We start from the raw sequence: 16,167 nt of genomic DNA, 5'->3' as shown, positions 1-16,167 counted from the left end.
GCACCTTGTTTTTTGGATCCTGGGTCTCTTGTTTCACAGGTTCCTGGTCTGGACCTTTTCATCCTTCACACCCTCAGTCTCATCCATCAGTCTTTGTGTTCCAGCTCCCCTGGTTCATCTAGACCACTGGTTTGCCTGTTCCTAATCCTTCTGATCCTAGTTCCCAAGTCCATATAGTTCTGGAACTTCTTTGTATGCTCCTCATGTACTATGTCTGCTGATGCTTGCCCCACTGACCTTTGTTTCCCAAGCTATTCTAGCCCCCACCCTCCTGCCCCATCCTAGTCCAACTAGTCCTCCTAGTCTCCTGGTTTGCCTGTTCTCCATTGCTCCTGTCCATCAAGCTATGGCCCCCTCTCTCATGGTCCTCCTAGCAATAATCTTCCTGTCTCTGATATTCCTAATCCCTGTGGGACTCGTACTCCTAGTTCCCATGTTGTGTGTCACCCTGGTTCATATAGTCCTTGCGATCATGGTTTAGAATCCCTGGGAGTCTGAATCCTTCTAGTCCCCGCATCCTCCTGCCCCAACCTAGTCCAACTAGTCCTCCTAGTCTCTTTTCCATCACACCATGGCCCCATCTACCATGGCCCTTCTAGCAATAGTCTTCATGTGTCTGGTATTCCTCATCCCTATGGTACTCGTCCTCCTAGTTCCCATGTTGCGTGTCACCCTGGTTCAGATAGTCCTTGTCACCATGGTATAGAATCAGTCCAAATCTTATAGATTTATTTATCCTAGTCCCACTGGGCCTAGACTTCCTGGCTCTTTATATTCATTTTGATCATTCTGATCTAGGGCCTCATTGAGCAAGTTTATATTTATGTTTTGAATAATATCTCTTTGGTTTTTTTTTAGGTATGTCATTTGATCAATACATCAACATGGTGCACAGCGGGTAGAATAGTTGCAGCATCATGTCAGACAATTGTAACAACCCAGCAATTATAATTACATCAACATTGATGGTCGCAGTAGAAAAGTACAATGTGAACAACGTGGTGCATCCACCAATCAACTCAGTAGTACAATTCGGGCCATTGCGTCCCACTCATCGGGAGAGTAGCCAACATCATGTATCAACTAAAATAATATTAAGCCTTTCCAAACTTCTGACTGGAGCTGCCCCTGGGCTGTGTCGGCAGATTCAGACCCGTGAAGTCCTATGTATAACAGTGCCACTTGAGTGATGAGATGTTTGTGGGGGGCAGTGCGCAGTCTACCCAACAGCTTGATTTGCCGCCTGCAGCTTTGCACCGGCGTGCATGTTCTCCTGTGTGCCAGCAACCAGAGCGTACAGTATTACCACCCTGCCTAACTCCGAGGTTTCAGGGGTTTGGTGGGTTCAGTTTGTCAAACAATTTGACTGCATAAGTTTCCCAGAGTGTGGCGGCTCCCTCACCTCCCCGTAGCTGCTTGTCATGCACCTTAGTGTCCACCTCAGTCAGTGCCCATTTATGGGCTACCTGAAGGCAGCTAGCAACTGTGGGTGGCTGTGAAGCTTTCCCGGCCATGGCAACCCATCGCCTGATCAAAGCTAGGCTGAGCTCTACCCGTTTCCTGTAGTATTTAGAGCACTTGGTGAGCTTTTTGATTGCTAGCAGGCACAATAGTGGATCAGGGGACAGTTGCACGTCAACCACTGCAAACATGTGTTCCATTACTTGTACCCAAATGCGTGCCAGTGGCAGGCACTCCCATACCATGTGGAGAAAAGTGGCATCGGAATGAGCACGCCGTGGGAGGTGGCACCCTTTGGAACATTATGTGCAACCAGTGTGGTGTGAGATATGTTCGATATTGTATCACTTTGTGATGGGATAATGTTAAATGGAGGGCACACAATGTCATTGTTGTTCCTCTGTTTGGATATTATTTTTCCTGAGAGCTTGCAGTCTGAAGCCTGGATTAAATGGATGCAGATCAGGACCATGAGGGGGATCCTGGGCACAGAATACTTTAGGTGGAGGATGCCTGGGAGTGCATTTCTAAATTTTTATGTTTTTTGTGTCTAGGATGGTATTATATTTGGCTCGTTAATTGTTTAGGTCCTAGTCAGCTCTAGGTCATAAATGTTTTTCTCAGTTATGTTAATTGATCGTTTACATTTTAATTTCTGTTTTTCCAGAGAAGTTTAAGGCCGTTGGATGGCATTAAATTCATGCCAAATGTAGGCGATTTGTTTCTGAATATTCGTTTTGATGGCAGCCAGCAATTTAAATTTGTTCTCAGCCTTCTTCTCCTTTGCCATTTTCCTGTGCACCATTGTTTGTGTACGTGTGTGTGTATGTCGACCTTTGTCAGTTTTCATATGTACATGCACCATGAGGCTCTTTGTAAAGCAAATACATATTTTTTGCTGCAATCAAAATGTTAACATTGTTGCTGCAGCTTTACTGGTTGTATGTAGGCCCATATATGTACCTAGACACATTTTAGCTTCATATTTGTGCAATTTTGAATGTGTATCTTGCTGGGAAATGACTTCAGGGAAGGTCGATATTTTCTCTTTTTTCTTCATGCTTCCTCTTTACATGCAATATACTTGACTACCATTTTGTGAAGCCACTCTGTCTGTGTGGTGAGCCCCATTTCTTCCAGTGTGTGTATTTAGTGGAAGATATTACCCAAACCCGTACAGCCTCATAGGGATCCAGTGGGCTCCGGATGGGCATCAGGTATTTCTAATTTTTCAGAAATTTTGTTGAACATCTTTTATCGTGGCTATTGGGCCTTCTGGGCCATTGTTGTTATTTTTAATTACTTTAGCTGATTTTTGCCACTCTCCAAATTGCTGTCATATGGATTCAATGGGCCCTGAGTGGACAGCAGAAACTTTTACCTGGTCTTTAACAAAGCTTTCCAATTATTTTTGTCTATCTTTTTGCTAGTTAAAAAATTATTCTAGCATGGGTATTATTAGTATGTGTTATAGTGATTAGAATGACAAAGTCTGACAGTGGTCTTCTACATACACTTTATTGCCTGCATATGGGCAAGTCCAACACAGAGAATTGGCTAACAATGGAGTCCAAAGACGCTAACAAGAAGTAAAAAAGATGGCCCAAAGAAACCGGATCTATCTAAGAAAGCAGTTATTGATGAATGTCTTCTGTTTCCACCAGCAGCTAAAGCACCGACATCAACCCCTCATATTTCTTACCAAAATGAGCTGATCCTGTTGTATAATTTGATTGTCTCGGGCAAAGGGCCACAATAGAGTCATGTTGAAGTCCCCTTTGATTTAGGTCTCTGAGGGAGTTTGGTCTTGTAGGAAGTTTAGATGATATTAACTCCTTTGATCCTGAATCTGGATAGATGTATATCAGTAAACGAGGGTTCTAAATTTCTTTATGCCACTTCTGAAATTTGACTATTAAAATGCCATCACCTGATTCCACCAGTTCACTTTCTATCTTGGCTACATCGGTGGCTAAGCCCCCCTTTGGCAGACCAAACTTGTTTGTTTTGAGCTCTGGGCTAAAATAACCAGCAAATCCGTCCAATGGGAATGGCTGTGTTGTCCATTTTTTATGCAGGGAGATAATCTGGTTTTCCCACGAGAGCTATAACATCCTTGTTGTTCCTTTTTAGTCTGTAGGCCATCTATATTTCACGAGCACAGGTTCAGGGATTTCGTTATGTTTAGTGCTTGAAGTGGCTGGGGTCTTTTAACTTTGACTTGTCGTGATCGTTGGTCACCATATAGGGCTGCTGACAGCCAGCCTAAGTTTAGTTGTACATTACTCATTTTAACTGTTTTAGAGAGAGTATTGTATGTCGGAGAGGAGGGTGAGATCGATTTCCCAATGGGGTTCCCGAGGATCCAATATTTTATTTGTTGTCTTTTAAGTCGCATGACAATGAGTCCTCCTACTAGGAGTCAAGCAGAGGTGAGTAGGCTGCAGAGCGAGGAATGCTAATTAAAATTCCCCAGGTGAGAAAGCACTCTTTTTACTGGTAGACGTCCATGACGAGAGGGTTTGAGGCCCCCGGTTTCAAGAGTGGGCTTTTACAACTTGTCGTCTGTTGAAATCAGGAATTCGATGGATTCAACATCATCTGTTGTTGTCTGCTCTTGGGTGGGGTCTACCTGTAGTAGTTTTAGAATGTATTTTAGTATGATTAGGAATATTTTGCCTCCCCATAGACTGGTATTGTGGAGTAAAAACTATCTGGTTAAAATCAGGTGATTTTCCGGATACTTGGTCTGTGTTGTCAGATGCTAACTTTGCTGTACTTTTATCTCTTGGTTCTCCGACCAACTAAGGGCCAGTTTTTCCTATCAGGGAGGTGGTAGTGGCTGGTGGATGCCACTGCACCTCCAGGTAAGCATTGAAACTACTGTTTGACACTCTTTGTTGGTGTGAGGGTAAATAAGGATATTGGTCTGTGTTGGATGTTAGGACCTCAGGACTTCCACCATTGTTGATCATATTTTCTTGGTGGGATTGGGCCACCTCCTTGTAACTTTTATTTCACTCAGTTAGTTCTGTGAGGGAGCTGAGGGCCGTGGGAGCGAGCGACTGGGCTAGTTCTCCTTCCTTACCAGCATCAACAGTGAGCTGGGTTTCCCAGTTTTTTGTCAAACAATGGAAAGAATGTCCTTTTCCTTAATGAGCCCTTGTGGCCCGTTTGCATTAGCTCATCTTAGAATGCAGTTATGTTTTAAGCTGGCTTAGTGCACTTGCACTTGTGCTGGGGATGATTTCTAAGCTTACTCCTTTTTTTCTAGCCTTGAGCCGTTTTTTCCTCAGTTTCTTTGACATTACTGTCTCTGGTGGGATTTGGAGGAGGGGTTGCGATTTGCTGGGGCAACCCTCCCATTTGGTAACCAATTTTAGCAGCTTTACCTACCACCTCCATTAAAGTTGGGCGTTTGGCAATTTCCTTGACTCCTGGTGGTCTGGTGTTCATTTTAGTGGGGTCATGGAGTTCGCCACTAGCCCATGCCTGTTGCACTAACAGTTGTGGGGTCATTATTGTGACAGGAAATATTCAGGTTTGTTTTTAGATCTTCTATCAAGGTCGCTGAGAGATTACTGACCACCAATGCGCAAATACAGTCGATGTTATTTGTTACTGCGTAGTTTTGTGCCCGGATTAGCAATTTATTTAAGTCAGACAGCTTCTGGTCAATTTGTGTAACTGATTTGGCCATGAGTTTAAGCGGATCCACTTGAACATCCATTTTGTTTGATTTGTAGTGTTGGACCTGGCCTTTTTTGCAGGGTTATTCACAAACTTGTTTGCTTCTTCCTATTTTTCAGACCTTCTTTTTGTTGACTTTAGGAATCTGGGCACTTTACAACTGCTAATCAGTGCTAAAGTGCAAATACTCTCCTCTAACACATGGTATTATTAGTTTCTCATGTATTGGCATATTTGATTTACTAGTAATTCTCTAGTACAGTGCACCATGCGTGCCAAGGGTCTGTAAATCAAATATTACTAGTGGGCCTGCAGCAAAGTTTATGCCACTTACATACCTACATGAGTTAACCTACTTGCCAGGTCCCAACTTTTGCTTTTTTGTTTAAATGTAAGGAACCCCCAATGTAGACCCTAGGTAGGCCCATGGGTAGGTTGCAGTGTATTTAACAGGTAGGACATGCAGTTTTGAGTTTTACATGTCCTGAAAGAGAAAAACTGCTACATTCGTTTTTCACTACAGTAAAGGCTATATCTCCCATGGGTTAGCATTGGAGCTGCCTTGTAACACTTTACAAGTTTAACTTCCAATTGGGAGCAGATAGAAAATTGTAGTTTGGTGTCTCTGGACTCACAATTTAAAAACACATATTTTAGTGAAGTTGGTTTTAAAATTGCAGGTCTGAAAATGCCCCTTTTAGAAAGATGCCATTTTCTTAGATAACCATTCTTTGCTCTGCCAGTGCCTAGAATACATGCCTGGGTTGGATGACAGTTGGGCTTTATGAATTCGCTATAGAAAGTCAAACCAAAATGGAGCTGAGGTGTGCCCTGCTTATCCTAATGGCCAATCACCAGGCTTATGGGTCTTCCTGAGCTAGAGCACAGGGAGGAGGTGACATTTGCACCTGAATAGGGCTATGCCCATCTCCACACAAAGAGATTGGTGGAGATTTCTCAACCTTCAGACCTTTTAAAGCTTTTTGAGGCCTTTTGTATGACCGCAGAGCTTTGAGGGGAGGTGAGGAGCACCAAGGTGGTATAGCCCTGCGGTGTGGTTCACTTAGAATAGCCCGCCATTTGGTGCTCCATGCCACCACTCCTCAGTGCAGCAGGAGACTTTCAAGAAGTTGTGCAACCCACTGCATCTCTGGTGCCTGCTAGCCTCCTCCCTTGAGATTTATGCCTCCTTAGTTTCTTTTTCCCCTTCTGACGGTGCAGGTTACAAGGGTCTCTGCTGCAGGGCTGCAGGGGTTGAAGGCAAGGAGTGAGGGAATAAGCAACTCCACTGCTAATTAGCATCCAGACCACGCTAGTGCTGCCTTCTTTCATGCGTTGGGCAGGGGAAGCACCCAGGGGCATGGGTCACAGCGTGAAAGAGGATGAGCACACCAGAACGCCGATGCCACAGCCAAGAGTGTCTGGGCACTTTGGTGCTTCGGCTCTATGGCCCGCTGTCTTAGCCCTTGTGTCTCTTACACTCAGCATCTCTGCTCCTGACAGGTGGCTTGCTATGGGGTGCTGGCAGCCGTCTATGGGCTGCAAGCAGCTTGCACAACAGTGTACAGCACCCACAAGTGGAAATTTGTGAGCGGTTCAAAGCACTCGCTTCAATAACAACATCTAGGATTGGATAGGGATTTTACCTTGGGACTTTGTTTCTGAAATGGAGGTCAAAATCTTCCAGCGGGGAAGGTTTCAGACTGTATCCAAGGAAGTACTTTTAAACTCAGATAGTCATTGATGAGGTCCTGTGGAAGCTATTGGTCTCAACAGGAAAAGCTAAAATCAGGAAAATTCTAATTTCACACCAAGGGAAACCCTTGGGCCAACTGGATAATTTTGAAGCCTTTACCAACTCAAGGTTTAGACTCCTTTTTCAGAGCTCAGAATCCATAGATCGGAATCCCTTAGTGGTTGCATACTGTATCTGACAATGAGGTCTACAAGGCCTCACAGCTTTTTGCCCAGGGTCCACTGAAACTAATCTGCTAAAGTGGGGAAGCGTCAAGTGCGAGAAACCTGATTCTGAAGCCCAGTGATGTTGCACCTCGAGTGGATTGGCTTGCTTGGTTGGTTCCTGCTCTAAAATCCAGAACTGCACAGGAACATCACTTGGAGGGGGATCAAGACTTACTCCAGTAGAGGCCACCAGCAGGGTCCAGTCTAGTTCCAATTGCTATCGCTCAGATAGAAAGACGTCCTGCAGCTTGTTGTGTCTCTGTAGCCACAAACTCACCCTTGAAGTATACTTCTCTGTCCTAGGTACAATAAAGACTAGGTCCAATCCTTCAGGTCCCCTCACAGGTCTAGAACAGTAGGTGCAGCCCTTCGTATGTTCTTCCACAGGTCCAGAGAATGTTCTGAGGATGGGGTATTGGCTTAGAATGGCACAAATGTTTTGGCTGTGTGCAAGGAAACAACAAAAGTGAGGATAGAGGCATTCTTGGGGTTAACGCATGTTTGGCACCATCTAATGAGGTGTGGGAGGATTCCTGGCTTGTCCCTAACACATGGGGTAACATTTCCCAAGATCAACACTATGCACATTTGCATCAGTTACTGTTTTCCCTACTGTAAACCTTCTCACAGTTCACCTTACTCTTAAAATACAAAATGGAGTAACCCTTTGTCCCTTGTGCAGAGCCGTAGCGCCACTGTGGAGTGTGGCCAAGGAAATGAACAGTCCCCTCTTCTGTTGTCACTCAAAACAGGTTCTGGGGGTATATCTCACCCACTGGGTTTGGTGCCAGCCTGACTTGGGGAAAAAAGGGTTGCCTTCTTCAGGCCTCACCTTACATTTACTTGTAAAAGTTCAGGCCCATTCACAAGCTAATGAAGTTCCTGGGTCCACCCCAACTGCTCTTCCTGCAAACAGAAACAAAACAAATCCCTACACCAAGGCCATTGTTTCTGCTCTAGGAGCAGTTTTTCCTACTCCTTAAGGCCAAGCACTGGCTGGGCAGCTGCTGTAGACCTAATGTAAATTAGCACCAGGGAGCTTCAGGCAATTCAAAGTTAATTATCGCAAAGTTACATTTCCTTAATTCTGTGCTATTTATTGAACATCTAATTTCACCACAATACTGCTGGGTGTATATGGTGTGCTGGTGCTCATATAGGTATTACACCTAATTAGAAAAGGAAATTACTAGCTACAGGTGCTTCCAAAATGGAGGGAAGAGAACACCCCACTTCCCTAAACTCAATCCATTGATTGAATAACACTTTAACAATGCTTTTGTAGCACACAAACATTTATATAGTTCAATTATAATCATTAAAGATAAAATCCACAGAATTCAGATGGGCTCTTGTTTTTCTCTTCTTTAATATCAACAGAATCCAATCCCATATGCCAAAGCATTTCGCAGTGGTAGGGATAACCTACGGCTTCCTCAGGGCTGGAAATGATACAAATTATGCATTTTACAGTCCATCCTATAACATCTAAATTAAGCACCATTGAGCCCATTTTTTGACAACCTTGTGCACAGGACTATTCAAATCTATAATCAGTGCATTAAGTTGCTTCATAGACCAAAATGAATATCTTTGTACTGTTTCTTAATCGTACATATACTTTACTCCTTAATACATAGAATTTAAAGCCACATATAACATATTCCTTCATGTTTACAATTCACTTATTGTTTACATAGAGTTAATAGTTATATGGCGATCTAATTTGTCATGCCCCTTGATTCCACCAAGTGTTACTATAATTATATAACCCACGTGAGTAATGAGTAACAACACATCATATGACGTCGGTACCTTCAAATTCCTCAATGTGTTTCTATTGGATCAGAGCAGAACAGAAACTCATATTATTACGGAGCATACGAGGCAAGAGTTTATCGATGCAATTGCTTAAATAATGACCTCTAAGAACAACTGTAGCTCCTACCTTATTCACAATATTAATCCATCCTCTATCCAAAGAGTTTTTATCCTTATTCTCGTGATATGAATACGCCTCAAATCTAAACAGACAATTAACGTTTTGTTTAGAATCATTTATTAAACGCTTCACTAGCCCGAAAGAATGCCCCTCAGACTGCCAAATATCATATCCTTACCTTCCAAGAATAGAAATTCCAACATTAATTAATTCCAAATCCTCTAATATGGTATTCTTCAACGGAAAATAACCATGTATTCTCCTATCCACTTACGAATATATATTCAACAATCTCAAATATCAATATGATATAATATTCATTCAGAGACTGCCCTCACCTTTAGGCTTAAAGCAGTGTTCTGTGCAGTTGTATGAAAGACTGAATGTTTTGGCGCATCCCTACCGTATTATGTTTCACAAAATGCCCCGTGGTACGCCAGACCGTCGTTCGTTTTCTTCCCGTCTCCTAGCGGGAAAAGTAAATGATAATCGAAGCGTCAAGCTACCGTTACAATATTACGCTAGCAAGTTTTCTTAAACTGAAATATTCTGTATAAAACACCAAAGAAGGACTCATCTAGACCGGGTTTCTGTCAGCGCCATCTTACCATGGTGCCGATATGCATCTACCGCAGTCTATGGACAATTCCCTTGCAATGTTTCGTTTCTTCATTGATAATTGAATCTTATTTAACATTGTAAATAAATATACATTTTGTTAAGCGACAGAGTTTCCAATGATTCAAGATAAATTATTGTATTGTGTTGTGTTTATCAATGCTCATACGAACAGTCATACGATTATATTTAACTATATCTATTTGTTTGTTAATTAGTCACTTTTATACTGAACAGTTTTTTCACTGTAATGCGACTACAGACCGTGCTTATGCCTCGCTTGCCCATATATGGTTATTAACATCCAATGCTCATTGATGCAATGATTAGGCAACCTATGCATTATAAGAGTCACAGCTAAAAGTTACCATAAAATGACATACCAATTATGTATACCATTTTTGGAACTCATCAGAGGGTGAGTCTCACAGTCAAAAGAGGCTGCATATAGTATATAGATAGTTGCTCCCCTATTAAGATGCAACTTTTTTGGGTCAAATGAAAATACATGCCATGACATATAATACTTATTAGGTATTCAATCAATGGCACATAACAACAAAAAAGTCTATTTCGCAGTCAACAGAAGCTATATATAATATAATAATGAGCATTATTCATAATTAGCCTCATTTAATCTCCCAAAAAATATTGTAGCTCCTGATCAAAATTTAAGCCATCTTCTACGGCTATTAAGCGCATGATCCACCTTGCCTCGTGCCTCCGCAACATAAGCTCTCTGTTTCCACCCCGTGGGTCAATTTTAATCTGTTCAATTCCAAAGAATCTGAAGCTTTTCCTGTTGTCCTGAGTAGTACAATTATGCACATGCTCTGCAATAGGATATCGTATATCATTCTATTGTATAGCCCTAAAGTGCTTGCTCATACGTTCTTTTAGCATTCTTATTGTACTGCCCACATAAATTTTAGTACAAGTACATTCAATTACATAAATGACATATTTGTACTACATGTAATAGTAGTAAGTATGTCATATACCTTCCCATTTGGAATCTGGAATTGCTTCGTCTTGTCTTCAGCATATCTGCACATCCCACAGTGCCCACATTTAAAAAAAAACTTTCGAATTTTGATCTAACCATGTCTCTGATTGTTTCCTCTGTGGGTAACTGGGGCTTAGTATTGAGCCCAGAGTTTTGCCGTGGGTGAGCACTTTTTGCATGCAAAATTGCATTGCATGAAGTTGGTTTGTGATACATTTTGCTTTGAACACAATTGTCCTTTACATATAATTCAACATCCAGAAATATTACTTTCGTGGTGCTGGTATTCTTAGAGATGGCGTATCAAAGATATGTTATAGAACCAACACCAAACTGACATTTTTCACTATTAACAATTACAGCCTGATTTAGAGTTTAGTGGAGGGGATACTCTATCACAAACATGAGGTTTATCCTGTCCACCATATTAAAAGTGCCCTGGTTATGATGCAATTGTAGTATAGTTGACAGGATATCCACCATGTTTGTGACAGAGTATCTCCTCCGTCAAACTCTAAATCACTTCCTTAATCCCACAAGTCTCAAACGTTCCAGAACACACCTCAAAGGTTGTCATGTTCACATACATCTTCTCCAAATATTTAAATATCACCTTTCAGGAGTACATCATTATTGATGCCTTTTAGAACATGCTGCATCATATTCTGAAATAGAGAAGTAACTAACGCTAGCCTAAAAGGCATGCATCTAAACATATGAGTACCGAAGGGAGTGATTAATGAGGAAAGAGGCATTACATCCAGTGTAGATCTACTTGGTGGTAGTCAATGACTCTAAAACCAATGGTCTTGTTCACTAAGCTGAAAAAATATATCAGTTTTGAGAAGGGGATGTCAACCTATATCTTGGAATTGAACCCAACTAAATGGACATAGAATATAATTCCTTTGTCCCGCTTTACTCTCTAAGCCAAGTGGGACAAACCAATTTTAAGATTAAATTGGCATGATCACTCCCTTGTTCATTAATTGGTTCAAATCAACTTCCAGAGATTTCACCATGTGAAAGGAAATGGTTGAACGTTATACACAGGCTAGGCATTACTCTTCTTTTATAGCATCAGCTGAAAATGGTGTAACATACCATGCTGGAAAAATATTTAGATTAATCATTATTGCCCAACCTTCTTTTTGTACCAAAAGGATTTGTTAATAATCTCCATTGGGATGTAATGTAATCCCTAATTAGTTTTGATGTCTCTATCCAAATAAATTGGACTCTTCAATCAATCAGGGTTTGTTAAGCGAAACTACTCATCCGAAAGGGTCTCAAGGTGCTGTAGGAGGGGAAGGCACGCAGATCCTGGATAATCACTGTGATTCGTCGAAGAGCCAAGTCTTGAGGTCTTTCAAGAACTTGGAGAGTGTTGTTGTCTGCCGGAGGTGGAGAGGGAGGGTGTTCCATGCCTTTGCCGCGAGGAAGCAGAAGGAACGACCTCCTGTTCTGGTCTTCTTGATGCACGCACTGTAGCAAGGGAGAGCTGGGCTGAGCAGAGGGATCTTAAGGGCACGTGGAATGAGAGGCGGTGGTTCAGGTAGTCAGGTCCAGTGTTGTGAAGGGCTTTGTGGGCATGGGTGAGAAGCTTGAAGGTGATTCTCTTCTCGACAGGGAACTAGTGTAGTGTCTGCAGGTGTTGGGTGTCTTGGCAGTGGCACGGTATGTCAAGGACTAGTCTTGCGGAGGCATTCATGACGTTCTGGAGTTTACAGGTGCTGCTGATGAGGGGGTGGGTGACGGTTTTCCTGTGTTCGAGGGGAATCCAGTTGAAGGTCGTTCGTAGGGGACAGAGGGTGTGGAAACAGGAGGAAGCAACAACATTGATTTGGTGGTCCATTTTGGCTTTGTAGTCCACGATGATTCTGAGGTTGCATGCGTGGTCAGTGGGGGATGGTGGCTTCCTGAGGGCAGGGGGCAACCAGGTGTTGTTCCGGACATCAGGGTGTGGGCCCATGATGAGTACTTCGGTTTTGTCAGTGTTTAGTTTGAGGCGGCTCTTCTTCATCCACCTGGCAACTGCTTCCATTCCTTCTTGAAAGTTGTGTTTGGAGATGTTGGGTTTGCTGGATAGGGAGAGGATGAGGTGGGTATCATCTGCGTACGATATGATGTTGAGTCCGTGGGATCTGACGATGGGTGTGAGCGGGCCTTGTAGATGTTGAACAGGGTGGGGCTGATGGAGGATCCTTGGGGAACTCCCAGGTGGTCGGTGTGGGGTCCAAGAAGAAAGGTAGGAGTCTGACCTCTGACCTGCTATGTTCTGCCAGAGAGGAATTAGCAGATCCAGTTGAGGGCCTTGTTCTGGGTCCCTGCTTCGTGGAGTCTGCGGGCTAGGATTTTTTGTGAGACTGTGTCGAAGGCTGCAGAGAGGTCCATGAGGATGAGGGCCCCAGTCTGTCCTCTGTTGAGAAGGGAGCAGATGTCATCTGTCGCGGCAAGAAAGACAGTTTTGGTGCTGTGGTTTTTCCTGAATCCCGATTGGGAGGGGTTGAGGATGTTGTTTTCTTCTAGGAAGGAGGTGAGCTGACTGTTGATGCCTTCTTAAATCACTTTCGCCGGGTACAGGAGTAAGGAGGTCAGTCTGAAGTGCTTGAGGTTGGTGGGGTCCGCCAAGAGGTTTTTCAGGAGAGGGTTGATCTCACCGTGTTTCCACTCCTCGGGGAAGGAAGCAGTCTCAAAGGAGTGGTTGATGATTAGTTGAAGCTCGGGGGCTCTGTGGTACATGTGGTGGGTGCAGGGGTCTGTGGGGGTCTCCGAGTGGGTTGACTTTATAGTCTTTAGGGTGTTTTCAATGGTGAGGGCGGTCTAGCTGGCAAGTGTCGGCTGCATGGTGTAGGGAACGGTGGGAGCAGGATCCGCATATAGGTTGTCGTCATCGAAGTTGGTATAGATGATCTTGATGTTGTGGTCCTGGGAGGGTGGGTTGTCAGTTGTCTCATTGTTGGGTTGGGCAAACTCTTTGATGATGCCAAGGAGTTCCTTGCTGTTGTGTCCGTGGGTAGAAATTCTGTCCCGGAGTGCTTTCTTCCTTGAGTATCTCATACGCTTGTGGTGGACGGTGGTGGCTGCTTTGAAGTTGTCGAGGTCTGGTATGGTTTTGGAGTTCCTCCATATCCTTTCGAGGAGTTTGAGGGTTCATCAAGATTCTTGGAGTTCAGTGAAGAACCAGCTGGCTCTCTAGGCATGTGGGTTGGAAGTATTCTCAAGGGGGCGATGGCATTGGCGCAGTCAGTGCTCCAGTTGTGCAGGGTACAGACAGCGGTGTTTGGGTCGTTGTCCGTGGCAATGGGAGTGAAGCGGCTGAGGGGGCGGTGAGCTGGTTGTTGAGATCTTGTTCAAATTCCTGGGCTGCAGCTGGTGTGGACGTTTGTGGGTGATGTTTGTTTTGAAGGTGAAGTGGACGCATCGATGATCTGTCCATGTAGAGTTCGGAGGTGTGGCTGAAGGTGATGGAGTTTACTGCTGTGAAGATGTGGTCGAGGGTGTATCCTGCTGAGTGTGTGGGTTCTGATATGATCTGTTTGAGTCCAATGTTGAGGAGGTTGTCCCGGAGGGAGGTGGATTTGGGGTCTTGGAGGTTGTTGAGGTGGAAGTTAAGGTCTCCCAGCAAGGTGTAGTTGGTGGAGGTCATGGCTTGCATGATGAAGAGGTTGTCAGAGTAAGGTGCGTGGGGTCCAGGGGGTCTGTAGATGAGGGTGCCTCAGAGGGTGGTGCTTGGGTTGGTCTTTATCTTGAAGTGGAGGTGTTCCATCAGGTCTGTAGTGCTCAGTCAGAGATTGGGCCTGTGGGCGATGGCGATGCCTTCTCTGGGGCATTTGGGGCGGTCCTTATGGGTGATCTGTAGCCTTCGGGGATGGCGATTGCGATGTCAGGTCCTGAGGCAGCATTCGTCCAAGTATCTGTAAGGAAGGCGACGTCGTGGATGGTGCTGTCAAGGAGGTCCCAGATTTCTGCGGCATGTCTGTGGAGGGATCGGACGTTGAGGAGGATGCATTGCAGGGTTTGGGGAGCAGTGGAGTTGGTGCTGGAGGGTGGAGGTGGGCCCTTGGCCTCGGCGAAGGAGAAGGAATTGTCGGCAGTGCTGGCAGGTGAGGAGTCCATCAGTGTCAATAGGTGCGTAAAGCTTGCAGTTGTTGTTCTTGCCAGCGTTGAGTGCGTAGAGAGCCTAGGAGCTGTAGTGCAGGTAGGTCGGAGGGCCAGGGTCCCTGGTGCTGGTTTGCCTTCGGTCCGCAGAGGGGCACAGATAGGCTTACCTTTGGCATGCATGCCCGCATAGTAGCTGCCATTAAGTAGGGGTTGGGGGAGGACGGGACAGCTTGGAGGTGGGAGTGGGAGCAGGCAGGAGGGGGAGGGGCCATGGGGGCAGCAGCAGCAGGAGAAAACGGGGCAAAAAATAAAAATAACAGAGGCTAAAAAGGAGGACGAAAAGGAGAAAGAAAGGAGAAAGGTCAAGGAGAGGAAAAGAAGGCAAAATAAAGGACAACAGTCAAGCAGAGGAAGGCAAAATAAAGGAAAAAGGCAAACAGAGGGAGGTAACATAAAAGAAACAGGCATACAGAGGAACAGAGGAGGCAGGCAAAAAAAGGAGACAAGAGCGGAGCAAAGCAGAGGGACTTTGAACAGTGGTCAGAGGCAGTGCTAGGGGCAGAGGCACTCATGACAGAGCTGCACAATGAGAGAGCAGTTTCCTGACAGAAGGTCCCGGGTCTTGCTCGCCCTATTGCGCAGCGGCTGCCATTAAGAGCAGAGGAGCTGGAGCGCAGGCAGGTCAGAGGTCCAGAGTCCCTGGCGCTGGTCGCTGTCTGTTCGCAGACAGGCACAGACGGGCTTGCCTTTGGCACGCATGGCCGCACAGCAGCCACAATTAAGTAGGTGTCGGGGGCAGGACAGCTGGGAGGCGGGAGCGGGAACACGCAGGATTGGGAGGCGCCTCAGGGGCAGCAGCTGCAGGAGAAAACGGGGAAAAAAATAAAAGAGGCTAAAAAGGAGGAAAAAGGAGAAAGAAAGGAGAAAGGTCAATCAGAGGAAAATAAGTCAAAATAAAGGAAACAGGCAAACAGAGGGAGGCAAAAGAAAGGAAACAGGCAAACAGAGGAACAGAGGAAGCAGGCAAAAAAAGGAGACAGGAGCGGAGCGAGGCACAGGGGCCTCAAACAGAGTTCAGAGGCAGCGCTAGGGGCAGAGGCACTCACGACGGACTCTTGACCGCCACATACACATTCCCCAACGCAAATCTCTCTTAGAAATGAATATGCATAACTAACATTCCAATGAAGGGACTGGGGTCCTTAATATATTTTCCCAGTATGATATCTAGAGTATTAGGTTATAGCTATCTCTGTTTAAGAAGAAATCATAAATGTTCTTGTCAATAAAAGTAAAAGGCATTTAGGAGTACTAAAGTAAGGATTCCTTACTTTATTACTCCTAAATGCCTTCTGTGAATACTGAAAGTCGTAAAGTTAGAATT

At 44.6% G+C, this 16,167-nt stretch overlaps 1 protein-coding gene across 1 annotated transcript in view; it reads right to left on the bottom strand.

Annotated features, from left to right (window-relative positions):
- LOC146809229 (uncharacterized) overlaps positions 1-9,517 on the bottom strand; it is a 117,162-nt gene extending 107,645 nt beyond the window's left edge. The window contains exon 1 of the mRNA XM_085614845.1: positions 9,459-9,517. The gene's annotated coding sequence lies outside the window, so the exon portion shown is untranslated. The remainder of the gene's footprint in view (positions 1-9,458) is intronic.
- Between the last annotated feature and the right edge of the window lie 6,650 nt (positions 9,518-16,167).

The sequence above is a fragment of the Triturus cristatus genome, chromosome 7 (genome assembly GCF_964204655.1).
Source record: "Triturus cristatus chromosome 7, aTriCri1.1, whole genome shotgun sequence".
In the NCBI taxonomy this organism is placed as follows: domain Eukaryota; kingdom Metazoa; phylum Chordata; class Amphibia; order Caudata; family Salamandridae; genus Triturus; species Triturus cristatus.
This window is presented reverse-complemented; position numbering and strand designations above follow the sequence as displayed.